This window comes from Dermacentor andersoni, chromosome 4 (assembly GCF_023375885.2).
Source record: "Dermacentor andersoni chromosome 4, qqDerAnde1_hic_scaffold, whole genome shotgun sequence".
In the NCBI taxonomy this organism is placed as follows: domain Eukaryota; kingdom Metazoa; phylum Arthropoda; class Arachnida; order Ixodida; family Ixodidae; genus Dermacentor; species Dermacentor andersoni.
Window position 1 is genome coordinate 920,512 of NC_092817.1, and position 17,928 is coordinate 938,439.

The 17,928-nt window shown below is 42.5% G+C and overlaps 1 protein-coding gene across 1 annotated transcript in view; it reads right to left on the reverse strand.

Moving 5' to 3' along the window:
- Window positions 1–7,931: 7,931 nt before the first annotated feature.
- Hip14 (palmitoyltransferase Hip14) overlaps window positions 7,932–17,928 on the reverse strand; it is a 139,729-nt gene continuing 129,732 nt past the window's right edge. Inside the window, exon 15 of the mRNA XM_050182741.2 lies at window positions 7,932–15,828. The gene's annotated coding sequence lies outside the window, so the exon portion shown is untranslated. The remainder of the gene's footprint in view (window positions 15,829–17,928) is intronic.

A 17,928-nucleotide genomic window follows, 5' to 3' on the forward strand; every position in this document is an offset into this window, starting at 1 on the left:
TACTAAAAATGGGAGGGGGCCGTTATCGGCCAGCATAGTATGTCCACTTAGGCGACCTGAGAGGCGGCGGGTGCGCGAGTGTATAATTAAAGAACTCTTATTATGTCCAGTGACAGTGGCCCCTTTTCACTTTTAGTACGCTTCACCGCGAAATATTAGTGTTTTTCGAGAAAGATAACCGTAAAAAGCCTTATTATGCAACGTTTCTTTTGTAGCTTGCTACACCGCAATACAGGGGTGTGAATAAGCATCGTGCAGTAAAGCATACTAAGAGCGGAAAGGGCACATAGGTTTACACTGTGCTCATTGTCTTCAATTGTGACATAATTTGCAAGTGCATCTGTACTCGTGGTAAGCTTCATTGACAATTCTTTGTACATTACAAATTCATATTGCAGGGAAGCTTACTAAAGCACATTCACCATTTTGTAGCATTATTCACCTTCAATGGAGGAGCACAATGTGGTTTCATGCCCATGATTTGGCTCGACTGCACATGCTCTTTGAGAATTGATTAGTTGTTCATAAGTGCACTGGTACTTTACTGTAAACTGGAGGGCTCAAGTTGATATGGAAGCACAATTTTTATTAAGGGGACAAGATGTTGCCGAGATGGTTTCAGCACATATTTTTTTTTTCTTCCAGGCACCTTTTCTACTAAAAGCTTCCATTGCAGTGTTTCAAGCCTCTTTGAACCAGCACATAGTGTATATATAAAAATTGGACACTGATTGGAGTAACACCTAAGTTCATGCCTATCTATAGTAAAAGGATGTAGCACGACCAGACAAAATAAAAGAAGGGGGCGGGCTGCAGCAATACTAAGTGTTAAATGGTGCTTTATCCTTTCCCTCGAGTTTTGTTTTTGTGCTTTTTATGGATCCTCCGCAGTAACCACGCGAGTGCCGAACTTGAGTTTGTTGGTTCAAGTCTCATGGTTGTTACTAACAGAACAGTGCGATAAAGGAACTAGGGCTTGGACGCATCTGTTCACCTTGCTTGCCTCGTGGTGCTGCTTCATAAGCACCGTGAGCATCCAGGCCGACTAGGAAGGGAGGTTTGTTGCAATTGCTTCTGAACTTTATTGCCACCAAACCAACAGTGCTCTCAATGACAGCTTTTGGACAGTAGAATGCTTGCACCCAGCAAAGTCTTAAGAAGGAAGTATTCAGGACGTGCAAAGTGGGCTTTTGAAGCTGGCAGCATTACTAAGGGGCTTTGCCCATGTGCCCTCTTTATGGATACACAAAGATGATTTCCTCTTTGAGAGGGATTGTTTCAGAGGTCATTACATGGCAACAGTGCTGGGTGTTTAGTAGCAGAGAAGCTTGTCTTTGCCTACTGTCAATAATCTATTCCTCTCCAGTGCCCCTGTGAAGTGCATACATTTTGGACGCAATGTGTCCTCCATGCATGCATGCATTTTTAGCTTGTAAGGAAGTCTATTACCCCTAGCCTCAAGCTGGTCCTTGCTGATGTCACCCAAGAAGGCATTGGGGAGTATGGCGATGCACACTTACAAAACACTGTTGATACCAGTGAAACGAAATTAATGGAACTGCTGTTTTTTTTTTGTCCACTCCATCCTCATTAGTTACAATGAGCAGTTCTTTGTCCGAACAGAAGGCATATGTAGTTGGTCATGCATAGCCTGCGCACTAAGACTTGTTGGTGTGTTATGACCTTAGCACAGTGTTTATATGTAAAAACCTGATGTGTTGATGAGTTCCTTCTCTTTATCATACTTTGCCTGATGAAGTCAGCAAGTGGGTCAACCAGATGTTTAACAGGCTTCCCACTAGTTTTCCCAGAGTCTCCTTTACCAGGGTGCTGCTCATAGATGTGCTTTCTTGACCTTGAGCTGCACTTCAATTATGGCCACACCTGCTAAACCTATAGCATGCGATGAAAAAAGTGCTATACATCATGTTGCTCCAAACTTGTGGCATGTGCTACAAGGCCTTGAGGAACACCCTCATTTATTTATGCCCTCATCATACTGTACGAAGCTTCGCATGATAAGTGCAATGATTAACATCTGCTGGTTTTTCAGTGTTATTCCTGTCCAATTTGCTGAAAGCTATGCAGAGTGTTTCAAATGCAAAAGACTGCTGCCGGACAAGAAGTGCATAAAACAAGGGTTGCTATAACCACATATGTCACACAAAATGAAAGAAGGGCACTGAGTGTACAGGTGGTTTACATCATATCCAACAAGCTTGGTTCTCCCTCTGCAAGTGGGTCAACTCGACTTGCCCCAAAGACATGGCCTGTGACAAACTATGTGCCAGATTCTGTGTCCCCTGCAAAGCTGATGTGTACGAGATCCTGACACCCCGCAGCGGCTTCTACACTGGGCAACAGGCTACTATAAAGATGACTGCCTTTACTAATATGCTAATAACATGAAAACGTGCAGAAAGTTGGCTATTCATTGGACTCAACTGCAAGTGCAAGCCACTCTTCCACCACATGTGTGTTCACAGAAACTGGAGCTGTACAAATGCATGTAAAAACAATGATGTTTGGAAGTAGTAGAGTTGAACTATATTCTGCACAAGCAGTGCTACCTGCAGCGCTGGTACCTTATAGCCACAATTCATGGCTGCACCACCATGCAAAGGCGCTATTCTTGAATTATTACCTTCTATTATATTTATGTTGGCCATATATTGCAAGTACATATCATCCACATTGTGTGCAATATGGTTAAATGTCAATTATGATAGCAATTACTAATCTGAAATGCAACAAAAGAGCAAATATAGGCAACGAATTGCAATTCAAATAGATAAAAGACAACCAGTGCATAGGATAAGTGACAGACTTCCTTTTATTGAAAAAAAAATGTCACATGTGTCATGCCACCAACAGTGGGTAGCAATCTTAAGCTTGAGTGACAGAGGCAAAACTTAGCAAAATGCTACAATCGCATTGGAAAACGCCTTGGACACAAAAAACCGACATCATATTGTACAGAATGAAAGGGCAAGATTCCATCTAAGAACAGTCTATGGAACCACATACTTTACATGGTGTAAAAAATGTTAACATGCCCTACCCATAAAGAAAAAGCAACAAACACGGAAAACGCCTTAAAATGCAATGTGCAGAGTCTGAAACCAAGAAAAAACAACCTAAAAAGGTTTCACTAAGTCTTTTAACGATTAAAATCGTCAAGCTGTTTCATCACTTAATGAACCTGCACAGCTGGAAAGGAAGGAAAGAAAGCCCAGTAGCAGGGCCGCAGAAAATGTCACCAAATAAATATACTTTGCTTACCAAGGATGCCTGTGGTTTAGTTGTGGTCTGACTTTGCACAATAATTGTGTATAAGCTTTTCTTGTTTAGAATGGCTTAGCGGATAGGGAAAAAATGACCACAAGAGCACCAGGTGTATGCATAGTGTATGCACAGGAAGCCACTGCTTTCAGACTTATTGTTTTTCTCTCTACTACTATTCATGAGTATTTAAGTGCCTTAATAGCACTGCTAACATCCTACTGCAAAACACAAAATTGGGCAAGTTGTGGCATAAAGAAAATTGCAGTTTCACTCATAATGTGAAACAATGATGCAGTAGCTGGTGAAATATGTGCAGGAAGCTTACTTCATGCAGTGTTTGTTGAAGTGAACACTTGCCAATGCAAGTCGGTAATCTCCTTTAAAAAAGTAAAATAAGAGTCGTATTTTCTTCCTCCTCTTTCATATCCGGACTCGGCCACTGGTCTACACCAAAACAACCCTTTAGCTTCTTACTGCTGAATTCGTTTTGGTTTTCTCAAATCTATATTTGAGCTAACTATTGCTAGGTCTCGTGCTGTTCCTGAAAAAAACAAGACACCAACAGCTCCATCCAGTAAATCTGAGAAGCCAAGCACTAGAAGAAGATTAATAAAGCATATGCACCCAATCATTGTCATTACAAGTAAGAAGAAAATTTAACATAGGAATGCCTTCACAAGTGGGAAGGTGATGTGTAAAAACTTGAATGTGTGGACGCCAGCTCTATATACAGTAATGACAGTGTGAACTAACGCAGAGCCACTGTTGATTGACAGGTCTTCTTTGCAATTCCTAGAATTGCGAGGCTTACTTGCGGCTGTCGTAGGCACTAGAGGGGTAACAGTGGTCATTGCTGCTGGCGTAAAGCCCAATGGAAGGTAGCCTTGCTGTGTCGCAACAAGTTTGGAAAATATGGCTTGAGGTCTTTGTGCTGGCAAAGCAGCAATATAGTGACTGGGTAATGCGTGTTCAAAGGTTGTCAGTCATTATATATGTTGGAACCAAGTAGTCTCTAGTAGTCATGATTGTTGTGTGAGTCGAGGCGCGTCGTGTTAGTCCAAGACATATTCATAGAGCCTGGCCTTGCAAACTTTCGAGGGTACGAATGTTTGCTTTACATATGTTCATCAAACTGGCAAGCTGTACCATAAAAAGCCCAGAAACAGTGCTCTGTTCAGCTGCAGCATGAACTGTACCAATGTGCCCCACGTTTTCCCGCACAGGAACCTCGGGATATGTACAATCTAAATTAGTCTCTGCTTCAGATAGATGCAGTGGGGGCTCCATGAAAGATCCCTGTCAATAATCACACCTAAAAAGCGGTGAGACTTCTGGTATTTGATAGCCTGGCCATTTACAGAAACGGTACGGTGCCATTGGTTTGTGCATAAACACGATTTACGTGCATTTTTCGATGGACAGTCTAAAGCCTTGTCTGCGGGGATACGAACAGGTTAGGGTAGCTGTCTACTGAATTCTTGCGCACACTTGAAGATGAGTCACTACGGAAGACCAAAGACAAATATCATCAGCGTACATTAATAGGTGAATTGTCTTGGGTAATATATCAGTGAGGCCAACCATAGTTAGGTTAAAGAGAACAGGGCTCAATACCCTGCCTTGTGGGATGCCACCGTGACAACAAAATGACAAAGATGGTTAGCTATGACTAGGAGACAGTGTTCTTGTTCAACACCATGAAACTGATACAAAACTTATACAAGCTATACAAAACTGATATATGGAATACTGTATGCATACTGACGACGCACAAAGCATGGTGGGACATGAGCGCACCGCACAAACGCACCACAGATGAAACATTCCGCTCCATTTACGCCCAGTCAAGCCGGCAGAAAGATGGGGGGGGGTCTTCAGACATATATGACACCCCCCTCCCGTTTGTGGGATTCTCACCTGTGCTCTTGGGACAAAGGAATGACAACACAGTAGTGCAAACAATCACAAGGGCATTTATTGCACCTATCGTAGACTAATGCCTGCTAGCCGAGCTGCTATCCACAAAACATGCCGATGGGTGTGTGACAAATCGAGGAAGTCCGACTCACCATGACTGGATAGTGAGCTAATATGTTCGCCCTATGCTGGACACTAACGCCTGGTCATTTGTGCGTATGGTCTCGCAAACGGTGACGCGTTCGAACGATCGTATTCATCCATTCCGGTATAAGCCTCGCGAGATGGTCTCGTAGAAGCATGGATTGGCACATGCGCACAACGTCCGCGCCGCTTGCCGATACCAAGCCAAAGAGGAAGTCTTCTCCTTTTCGCGCCCGAGTAACCCCGCCATTAGGTGGCGTTAGCAGAGCACCACTCACGCCACCTCTCGTACTACCCTGCAAGAATAGCGACCGCCGCCATAAAGCCACGCGGCGAAGCCAGATTACAGGAGACGGGAGCTATGCAGGAAAATAACATATCAGGGGACGTGTGAGAGTCTCGCTTCCCCACACGTTACTACGCCACAGTTTCTGCGGCATGGTGCTTTCGTCTAGTCACAATGCACAATGTACAATCAATGTGCGTAAGTTTTGCATGTGCAAGAGATGTCCAAATCACAAAGACATTTGACGTCCTCTGGACGACCCTTGACTGCCGTGTACTAGTGGAACATATTATATATGTGAACAAGACATACATCGTTTAATGTCTTAGATATTTGGTCTTTTGTGGTACGCCCACTGGGTATTCGTGGTTTGCTGGGTCCTTAATAAGTCAAAGCAGCCACTTTCCCATGTTCCTGGATGAAGTGTCGACGGGCCCACGCACAGTGCCAAGGGCAGCAAAATGCACACTTCCTACGTAACGCTTTATCAGCACGTGCAGTATTGTGGTACACCTGTACAGGTGTGTATGACCCTCAAACGCCCTCTGCTTAAAAGAGTTCGTGCTGTCGTGAGTACTGTGAGGAACAAGCAACAGTTGAGCAACATTTGTTTTAATATGCACAAAAGCAAGTTGTTGCTGAACACGAAGTTCTAAAGCTAGGATTATGCATTCTTGAATAATGTACATTCTACGTGCTGCGAATGCACCATGCACTGTCAAAAGCAGGAATCACTGACCTGCAAGGCATTCATTGTACACTGTCGTCCTTTATGAAAGGGAACACGCGAGCGCGTGGCCTGCGCTCTGCGGCGGCTGCCTACAGTGCCATCAACCTACAGCTAAAGAAAGCGCGTCCGCTTTTGGCGTCATCTATTGGCAAACAAAATAACGACCGTGCTTGTGCACCACGCTCGATTTGTTGGCGGCAGACGACGCGCTACAGCCATCGCCCGTTGCGCGAGTGAAGAGGGAGCGTAATCTAGCAGCGCTTGTCCACCGGCCATGACTCGTTGTTTTGTTTGCCAACAGATGACGCCAAAAGCGGACGTGCTTTCTTAAGCTGTCGGTTGATGGTGCTGCAGGCAGCCATCGCTGAGCGCATGCCACGCGCTCGCGTGTTCCCTTTCATAAAGGACGACAGTGTACATATTCTGAAATGCAACGGTTTCCGCCTGCGATCGCACGTTAGCACGACTCCATCGAAGAGTGCAAAATTTCCTGTGGATATTCCTTCGTCCGTTGCCATTGCCATGGTGCAGTACATTGCGTGCAGCGTTGCATGCACATTCATTTCATCAGTTTTAGTTCCTCCTGTCTCGCCTGGCCACAGCAACATGGGGGAGAGCACAGTCCAGATAACACAGCGCAACAAAGTACAGAGACTAACCTTTGCCACAGTATGAAACCTACGGAGCAACATATGTGAGCGCACACAACCTTACGAAAGCTGCCATTGTGGTCCAAAAGCATGGCCACTACAGCAAAGAAGCAGAAACTACCACTTCACTTACTCGACACTTTTCTCCTAGAGCCACTCCTTAAGTTTTTTTTCTTTCCTCCATGGAGCCCCAGGTCGTTTTTCATCTCTATGTCATTTTTCCACAATGTGGCTACTTTATTGGCTAGATTTCAGTCTCCAGCCAAAGTTGGCGATTTTTTTGGCTACTTTTTATATTTTGGACCTGGCAACTCTGATGACATATGGTGGCGAGATTCTAGCTACCATAACGTATGCTCGCACAGTTTTGTCGGAAAATTAGCTCTGGCGCTTTAGCTGTGTCCACGACGTTGCCACTGGGGCAGAGATTCCCGGAGACTGAGCTAAGCACCACGCACAAACTGGAGGATGAGGTGCGGGAAGGCACCTCGACCCCAACAGGCGTACCTCACAATTATATCGTGGTTGTCGCATGCGAAACCCAAAATTACTTTTTTTTAAATATTGCATTCAGCGAAATGCGTCTTATTGTGCACAGAATCTCATCGGTATTTGTCCATCATGAGAAACATGTATTATGAGAAACAGCATATTTACAATCAACATTTAATGTTGTAATGTAATTCAACGTAAAGACATTGCAGGGCTAGTAACAGCTGTTGTAGCAAATTCCACTGCCACAATAGCCATGGGCCAATTTCTCATGTCGTGGTACAACCTTTCAAACCCAGGACAACTCAAACGTCATTTTACAAGTGCACTAGCAAAAAAAAAGAGGGGGAAGGGGGTGCTTTTTAGCATGCATAACAGCTGTGAAATGTCACTCAAACTTTTAGAATCAAACAGAGCAAATGTACAATCATCTTTAATTAGTCTTTTATTGCACAAGGCGTAAATTAACATTGGGAACGCAAAGCAGAAGCTTGCAATACAGTACACATCTGTTGACTGAAGTTGGCCATATATACACTGGTATTTTAGTGATCTCTGGTTGGGCATTTGGCCAGGGAAACCATACGTGTTACTGCTGCTATTTGGTTGTTCTTTGACTGGCAATGTTGATGAGCAACCTGAAACACTGTGAAAAGTTATGGGTGCACGCTACTGTCCTTATGAGGTAGCCAATAACTACACATGTAAAATGACGTCACCGGCAACTGTGCTTGGAACAGCATGGGGAAGCTCCATTTCTCAAGAAAAGACAGTCAACAGCAGACTTGGCTCTTGAGGCACCATCAAAATGTTCCCCAGCATGATTTTTTTTTCCAATGCGTAATAATCGACTAGAAAAAGCATATTTACAATCAAAAGTGACCGTACTCTGCATTAAGCAAATGTTCATTTTTATGGCAACATATACAAGAAACTAGACACCTAGCATCACTAAAAGAATTTTCAAATGAGCCATCTTTGCAACATCAACAGTTTTGTTGTTTCTGTCAAACCACAGAAGCCTGCTCATGTAGCTTTCTCTAACAAGAATGAGAAAAGGAAATCTACCTACTGGGTGTTTATTTGCGTTTTTATTTATACAGAACTTTTAAAATTACCTGTGGCAGATATCACAATTCCAGTACTTGAACTGGATTACTTGAAAAGGTGGATACTCCTAACATGTGAAACTGAAATGTGTAATCAAGAAAAAAAATTCACAAATTACCTCTTTAATTATTTACCATATGGCACATATTGCAATTTACAAATTGTAGCCAGCGAGTTCCCATGGCGTGTTCAATGGAAAAGAATTTTCAGGATGACCTGAGTTCGGAGATACTCATTACCACAGCGGGCGGCGAAATACATGGCTATTTCAGTTACTTTCATGCTTCACTACATAAAATGGCTTTTGTTGGAAGTGTAACTAGAACAATCGTACATGTATAATGGCAGTTTGATGGCACGTATCTCGAAACCCTTGTCATCTTCAGAATTCATTCTAATTGGATATGCCTTGCAAACTCGTCAGCTACAATTTGTGTGATGAAACATGTTTTACAAAAAATTTGTTAAACCTTATAGATATTTTCTTAATTAGTTAAATATGCATCTTAATTTCTCATGCATGTAATGACCGTCCTGTTGAGTAATCCAGCTCAAGGACTACCATTATGCTGTCTGCCACAGGTGTTTTTTCAAAAATCTGTATACAGTCTAAAGAAAAAAAAAAAAAAATCCGCCTCCGTTCCACCTTGTGAAAGTGAATGTACAGCGAAGCTGGTGTGGATGTTAGGCAAGCGCCACCACCTCAACTGACGTTGGACGATGCTACACAAGCACCACCACAAGCAATGTACATCACGCTGAGGAAGTGTAGCATACATCCGAATTCTTCCAGGCCATTTGCCGAGCACAAGTGCCTTATTGAACTAAATTAATGTTTAAAAGTAAACTGCATCAGAACGACTTACACACAAGCTACAGCCATGATAACTTTGGATTGTTATTTGAATATACTAGAAAACATACATTTGTTATGCGGGAACTGAAAGACAAAGCCCGTTTCCAGCTGCCGTTTGAGGTTCGAATGACCGCTAGGTGGTAGTACCATTAGCACAGCATACATTCTCATTTCTGTAGGCCCTCTGCCTAGCTGAAGTGCGTTATTGAAGTAACTGAATATCTCAAAGTAAAATGCATAAAAATATTCATAAAGTAAGACTTACACACAACCTGCAGACATGATATCATCAGATTGTAATTCGAGTATACGAGAAAACGTAATTCTATCACACGGAAACCCAAGCACAAAGCCTTCCAGCTGCCATTCGTTTTTGGGTGAGCACACCATGAAAAATCCCAACCAACTAGAGGCTAACAGCTTCGCTGTAAAGGATACCCCATATGGTCAAATAAAGGTTGAGTGTGTTACATTGTGTGCGCAGTCAGATTTAAAAGATGAAAAAGCTGTATTATCTGAAATTGCATAAGCACAGAAAGACGGAACTCAGGAACAAATCCCAGCCTGAAGGTTTGGTCTGTCACATTTACTATGCCACCAATATTGGATTAATTTGTGTGTGCACTATAACAGCACATCTCTGAAAGCAGGCACAAAGTTGTGTGTGAGCAGTCTCCTCAACCTTTCCAAGGGCACAGCTTTGAATTCTATTGGACACCTGAGTGGCCAATTCTCTCAGACTTCACATACCAAAATCTCCAAAGGTGTAGGTAGGGTTAGCAACAAACATACTTAACTGTTAAAAGTTAATTTCATTATACAGCCTTCTAAAAACCATCAAAAAGATAAAATTTAAATGCAATTGCTTTTATGCAGGATAATTGCCAAAAAAACATTTGCTGGGAAGACGGTACAAACGCTATGACAATATAATGCCAGTTTTTAGTGCACGACAGTGCAATACCCTGAACAACATTGAAAATGCATAACTGTTACAAAGAAGTGCTGTCTGAGGAGAATGTGTAGCTGCTTTGCATTAAAATCCAAAGCAACAAATGATGACACCAAAATGAGGCCAACTAGTAAATTCTGAGAACACTTGCTGCCAAGAAATTACATGCACCCTAGATAGCAATGCTGATTGCACGTGTGACTGTCACTTCTAGCACTAAATGAGGAAGTGATATGCATACTTCTACAATGCACCACAAATGTCTTAAGCCTGTTTCACATGCAAGCGATTCAGCGAATGGAGCGAACAGCGGCGCGGCGCTGCGAAGCTTTTCGTGAGGCTTCGTTTCACATGCATTGCCACCGCGCGTTTTCCGCCGCTGCGAATAGCAATGTTGCTGGCAAAAAACACGGGACTTTCCGCCAGTTTCGTTAGTTTGCGACTACCAACATAAGCATTGCTTTGTCCCTGCCTCTCAAATTTTTATTTTATAAATACATATCCTGCGCTTAGCAATCAACAATTAGTTGAAAAGCTATCTTGGCATGTTGCCTGTACCACGAATAGCAAGTAAATAAACATTGTCCTATGCGCAGGCTTTCCAGCACTGGTACTCCGCTGGTCACGTGTCGAGGTGGGCCGTTCAGAAGCGGTGCTGCCGCTCTGCCGCTGCGATGAAATTCCAACTTGTCCGAACCTCGCCGCTCCCGCCGCTAGTGCCGCCGCCGCCGCTCGAACCTGATTTCTGCGGCGCGGCGACAGGATTCGCGAGCATTTTCGCTTGCATGTGAAACAGGCTTTACCCCTAAAATACTCGCCTTTCCATTACACACTTCTCCTGTAGCTCTATGAGGCTCTTAACACAAGTTAAATGTCTCTATAATAAAATGTTAGCATATTAAACAACACACAAAAACCTAGAGAAACCTCGACACTTGAAGCAACACTTTAAAAGCAGTGTGAATACAAAAAAAAGTTTTCCCTGAGACTTGATAAATATGATAGCACTCAGACAATTACTTCAAAAATGATGTTCCACAATTTTCAGCAACAAAAGATCACGTCTAACTGGCATTGAGAAATAGCATCAGAAAACACAATTTACGATATTAACTTTTTTGGCAAACACTACACTAATTAGGCACAAACCGTTGGTGAATGTCTGGTCTGATTACTTCATTTCAGCCATCTACAGTCGAACCTCTATATAACGAACATAGATATAACAAATTATCAAAAAAATTATGGTGTTTTATGTGCCAAAACCACAATCTGATTATGAGGCACGCCGTAGTTTGGCATTCCGGAAATTTGGGCCACCTTGGGTTCTTTAATGTGCACCTAAATCTAAGTACCGCGGGTGTTTTTGAATTTTGCCCCCATCGAGATGCGGCCACCGTGGCCGGAATTCGATCCCACAACCTCGTGTTTAGCAGCCCAATATAACAAATTATTGAATGTAAAGAAGTAGATCTAAAATTTTGTTGATTACTTTTTAATTCAATGGAGTAATCTATAATGAAATTGAAAATGCAGGATCCGTCATTCCCACGGCATTCCCTGACTTTTACACCGGGCGGCCATAGCTATGTCCCACCTCCCTCATGCAGTGACTCAATTATAGTCTACTTCCGGTTGATTTAAATAGACTGTGTTCCCGTATATCTTTCAAGCACAGTTTTTCTCATTATCAAACATTAAAGACGAACTTCGTATGCTGGCACAATGCGCAATGTTCGCCGACGTTCGCCACATGAAGTGGCAAGACGGATGCCTTCGCAAGCGTACATGCAGTTTGCAAAGTAGCTGTTGCCGGTATTATTCCGGTTTGATAATAGCCTAACAACATGTAAATATCTAACACATACGTTTACAATTATCTCTACATTACACCTACAAGATTTACTTGTAGCTGTCAGCGGTAAAAACAAGCGCTGCCACAGCTAGGCTAGGGTTGTTACTAACTTATGAGTGTGGTGAAATGGGCTATTTGTAATGTTCCCTTAACGCTAGAATATAAAGAAAAAGATACACTTACAGTGGGAATCGAACCCACACTTTCCGAGCCAAAGGCACAGACAATACCAGTACACTAAAGTCTAACTCAGGATGGTGGTTCTCTGGCGGACACTTCCCATGTTGCTAGGCAGGTTCAATTGTCTTTACAGTGCTTTAGTTCTTTACTTCTTAGGATATTTCTCTACTACTATTCTAGCCAAATTATACACATACCTTGGCTCTCTGATAAATGTAGAACCTGTGCTGGCCACTAAAGCGCTTTTCTTTTCAAAATTGCAAGTGCAGCATGTAGTAGCTGCATTTTACTTCCAGCAGGCACCTGCAGTGCAACACAAGCATAGCACAGCGCTGGTACTAATTCATGTTCCTGCCATCAAAGAAGACATCACTGTACTTATTTGGATATGTTGGACATATTGAATATTGGACATAATGAAGGTATTTTTGTGGCCAGTCCAACTTCGTTATAATAAAGTTCGACCGCATGTGGGCTCTCAAAACACATATGAGGGTTGGATGAAAAGCTCTGTACTCTTGCGCGACACTTTCTTTTTTCCAGAAATATGGAATGTGTGTGGCAAGGGCATTCCTTCGACACTCTCTTGCGACAAAAGGTTTTAGACTCTACTTTCTCTTCTACCGCCCTGCCCCACCCTTGAGGCCACTACATGTTTTTCATAGTTGAAGTTGCACTCTGCCTGTTTGTACCGTGGTTGTGGCATGACCTCAACAGAACTGGGCCATCTAAACTCAGACGGTCTAAAGAGATCTAGCCACCATGACTATAAGTGCATAGCATATGCATGCCGTATGTAAGAAGCCTCCTTTGGTAAATTGCTACTGCACTTTTCTTGACTAATGAAAAAAAAAAAGAGCCGGAATGGTCCATCCAAGTTGAACAGCAAGTTACAACGGGTCTGTGCTCATGCTGTGGAAATATGTTCAATTCCAAATGCGCACTGCAGCGTCACCCCTGCATCACGAGCAGCAGCTGCTGCTGAACATTGTGGATGATCACAAGTATCTGAATTATTTTGGAAAGCACCATTGAACTCAGTGAGCAATGTTCTGACTATCATCTAATCTAGGAATGATCGAGCATATTTGGTGACACTCTACCTTGGCCCACTGTAAACAAATGAACACATTTTACACACATTAGAGGTATTTTCAGCATTTGTGGCATGCTAAACAACTGGGAGATATCTTAACCTGAGCCCTGCTGGCTGAGCACTATTCGAAAATTAGGAAAGCAGATTCTATTGTCATTCCTCAGGTTGAATATCATTGACTTTCATTAGCTCAATCTTTTTAGCATCCTTAAATGTACCACACAGACACACAAGAGGGACAGGAGCAGACATACTGCACTGTGTTTTTACTCTTTTCTGTCTTGTATCCCTGCACTGTATGTTTAATTACATGTCACAAAGCATTCCAATACAATCATAATAAACTAGCTTTTACGTATGCATATTCTACTTGGGATCCAAGAAATGACATTCCATTAAGCTGTACAAAATTGAGATGCTTATTCCATACTTTGTAATTATTGCTGTACTGCCAGTGTTTCTCACTTTGAGGCTATCCTGTCACTGCACCGTAACTGTTCTCATATGTCTGTTCCATGAAATCTATTTACACCACTCCAGTTCTGAAAAATTAGCTCCTACTTGAGCCAACTTATTTCCCCATAAAGCCAATGTCTGCAGACCCACATTGCACTTTGGCTGCATGGAATGTGAGTCAAAAATGCTCCTTGTTCCACTCCTGTCTACAGTGGCTTTCAATAAACACTTTTAAGTGGATCTTTCTCATAAAGAACAGGTACCATTGCTAGGGCCCTAGCAGGTGTTTAGATGGACAAAATAAAAAGTGGAACGGGGAGGGTAACTTGCTGTTCATCACATAAGTAGCCTGTGACCACTCTGTCTAAGCTTGTTTTTGTATGGCATCCAAGTGATGAGACCAGTAGCACTGCCACACCCATCTCATCACCCATCTCGTGTTGTTATAGAAACATCATTACAGACCTCAGTGAAGAGGGTTGCAGCAAGAAAAACTCTGGTCTGGCTCTTTCCCCACCAAAAAAGTTTCATCCAACCCTCAATATAGCAACAATTGTATTCATAAATTTGACATACTTTGTACAACAACCTTTAGGCATTGCAGTATTATATACTTTTGCACAAAATATAAAATGAGAAAGGTCACTGGATGATACATGCAGAAAAAGATTCCAAGGTGCAGGATGTGAGCTCATTTTTATCAAGTGCCATCCGTGCACTATTCCAGCACAAGAGGTTAGCACTAGACGAGATGCGAACTACCCATTGCCTTTTCCCATACTGACCATGTGTTTTCCTTCGTACAGAGAGAGTGCTCTATGACAAGTTTCGGTACTGCTGGCTTATTTGTGCACCGCAGGTTCGTGACATGTCACGTCACTGGCATGCCGAGAAGAGAGAGCTGCTGTTGTTCTCTCATTTCAGCTACATTTATGGTGCAACACTTACGATCGTCACTGTGCTTGCCTGTTTTCAACGGTCAGGGGGCCCATCTGAGTTGCACTGTGCTAAAATGAAGGAAGTGCTTGCACTCACATATCTCAAGGACCACGATTGGTTCAGCTCGATACAAGTATGCTAATTAGGCATATTTATAAATGCTTTCATTATGTTCACGTTAATACACTACCACATTGTGAGCTACAGTAAGGAATGTGCCAGAATCTTGCCAATTTCTCGCAGAATCGGGTCACTAAAAATGAGAAAACATATTTTGAAAAACACCACATGAAACAATATAAACAGCTTCTCTCACAACAACAAAGTGGTCAATCATTTCACCCTTCATTGCATAGTTTAACATAGCTATCAATAGAATACTCATTCTCAAATAAACATGAAACTTTTCCTTTGATAAAGCGAGGCCAAATGAAAGCACCAGGCTGTTGCCAGTGATGACAAGCACATATACTTTCACACAATGATAACCCTCCAACTATCCAACAAGCAATATTGAAAAATGAAGCTGCACCTTTTGCTCTACTATATACACAATGAAACTGCTATACAACCATCAAAACTTTTTTTCCACACGTTGACAATGCCAACTTTGCTCAATTTCCTTGAATATGTCTTAAATTTAACAAAGATGTGCTTAGAAACAGAAAACAAAGTCCAGCTCAGCCCTACAAAGAAGGAAGCCACAGGCAAAATCCAAAATGCTGCTGATCACATTTGAACGCAAAGACGAAGCTTGTTTTTGTCCACACCACCAAAACCTTGTCGGTGAGGCACAGGGTCACACACACTGGTAGAGTCCTTCCAGGTTTCATTGCAGCTTTGATCACAGATGCCTAAACAATGCCACCATCTTGCTCTCCTGCACACACCACAAAAATAAACTTTTAAACAAATATACTCGTGCCAACAATGTAGTACAAGCGCTACTGGCAGGAAACCATCAGGCAGCTTGAGAAATGCTAACACTGGCAATTGGTTTATAGTGGCAAGACAAACTATGAATGCTAAAAAGTGTCCTAAAGCCATATATTGAATAAATTTACAAGTAATTCCTTCTTTTGAACATTTCCCTTACAACCAGGGAAGACAACTGTTGCCATTGTTTGTCGCCCACTCTTAACTGCTCAGCATACGCTATCCAATAACAGACAGTGTATATGCATTTTTATATAAGAAAGCAAAACAACTCCATACATCAGAATCAAGCTTATTTTCCCACTATGTCTGTTTCGGCATTTCAAGCAAGAAGAAAAATGTGGAGTATACAAATGCAAGATTCTGAAAGAGTAACTAAATGTAATGAAAGTTTCGGTTTCATAATTGTTAAACATTACCATATTTTTCAGTGTACAAAACAAATTATTTCCCCAAAATTTTCGTCGGTACATCTTATTAACCTTTTTCATGGAGCAGTTTCTTCTAGAGAAACGATATAGTGCTTCTGACGGCATGCCACATGTCGCCTCAGCGACAGCCCGCACACGAATACGAAACCATTACTACTACCACCTTGCTTCTGTGCCATCAGAAATGCAACCGAGTTTTCACTAACGCACTGTGCTCCAATCATGTCGGATACAATCATGTGGATTGAAGACGTGTGCAGTAGATGGCTGCAAAAATAGTGACTGGCATATTAAGGAATGGAATGAATCTGTGTACCCAAGGTAACAGACCATTGCTGCAACTGTCTACGTGTTACTGGCCCTTCGAGATGTACGGCTTTCTCCGATGACACAGAAATTTGGTCATCTGCCAGCGTTGTGTCGCTGACCTTCAAAGAAAGTGCTTCAGGCCCAGGACGTTGGCAAGAGTGAGTACCACTCGTTAAACAATGACAAAGGCAGTAGCGCCGCTTCCTGTCATAGTAGATTTCGTGCACAGTATCTGCACACATCTACCCCAACTGGCACGGAATCTTACGCCCACTCTATCCCCAATGTGTTACTGTGTGAATGGGCGCACACTTGAATATATGTGCATCATATACGCACAATAAATTACGGACTACACTGATAGCGCACGTATGGTCAAAGCTGGATGTTTCGTGACGGTCCACAAGAGTAAGCGAGTTACTTGTGATAACACATCCTTGCTACAAGGTATTATAATGTTCAAAACGGCTACGTTTCAAGCCTTGTGTGCAGCAAGAACAAATCTATTGGAACTGTGCCCACCCGCTAGCGAGTAGGCAGGAATAATCAGATAGTGACCGCACCAAGGAAATTTACTGAGTCAGGAATGTGACAAGCTGCTGCTTCAAAGTATTTGCCAAATAAAGAACAATGAAAACACACCAATCCTGATTCAATTCATGAGCGGAAAGTTTGGATAGCTTGGAATACATGTTTAGCCTCACTTTTAAAACAAGCACCATGTACACTGCTCATGCCATTTGGACACAGCTTAATCAGCTTCCAAAGCACTTTTGCATGTTCTCTGAAGCTGTGGCCAAAGCTCTGTGTTGTCCACCCAGTCACCGTCTACAATATCTCCTGAAACAAAGTTTTGCTAAGCCGTACCGGCATCATACACACCCATAGTAAATGCAGAGGCAATGGAAGCAGTTGAGGCAAGCAATGGACGCATCACAACGTGATCAAACTCGGCAGCACCCACGGGATCGCCGCGAAAAGGGTCAATACAACGGTGCCTTATATATTCATAAAGCAAAGTGCGCTGTCACGACTGATATGCACGTCTTTGTTCACGAGTACAAGAAACTACATGAGCATTCTGAAACAAATTGAATCTTACTTTAACAGTGGAGAAACTGTGGTGACAGCTCAGAGGGCTCGCCGTATAGGCACCTGGCTGCAGTAGCGTGCAGTAAAGGCTGCCATTCCGTGATATGGGTGCCTCTTTATTGATTGGAGGAGGTGATGCGTACTATAGTACTACTGTTATAGCATATTTATTTTCTTAAAGAAGACATTAGACTAACGCCATAAATAACAAA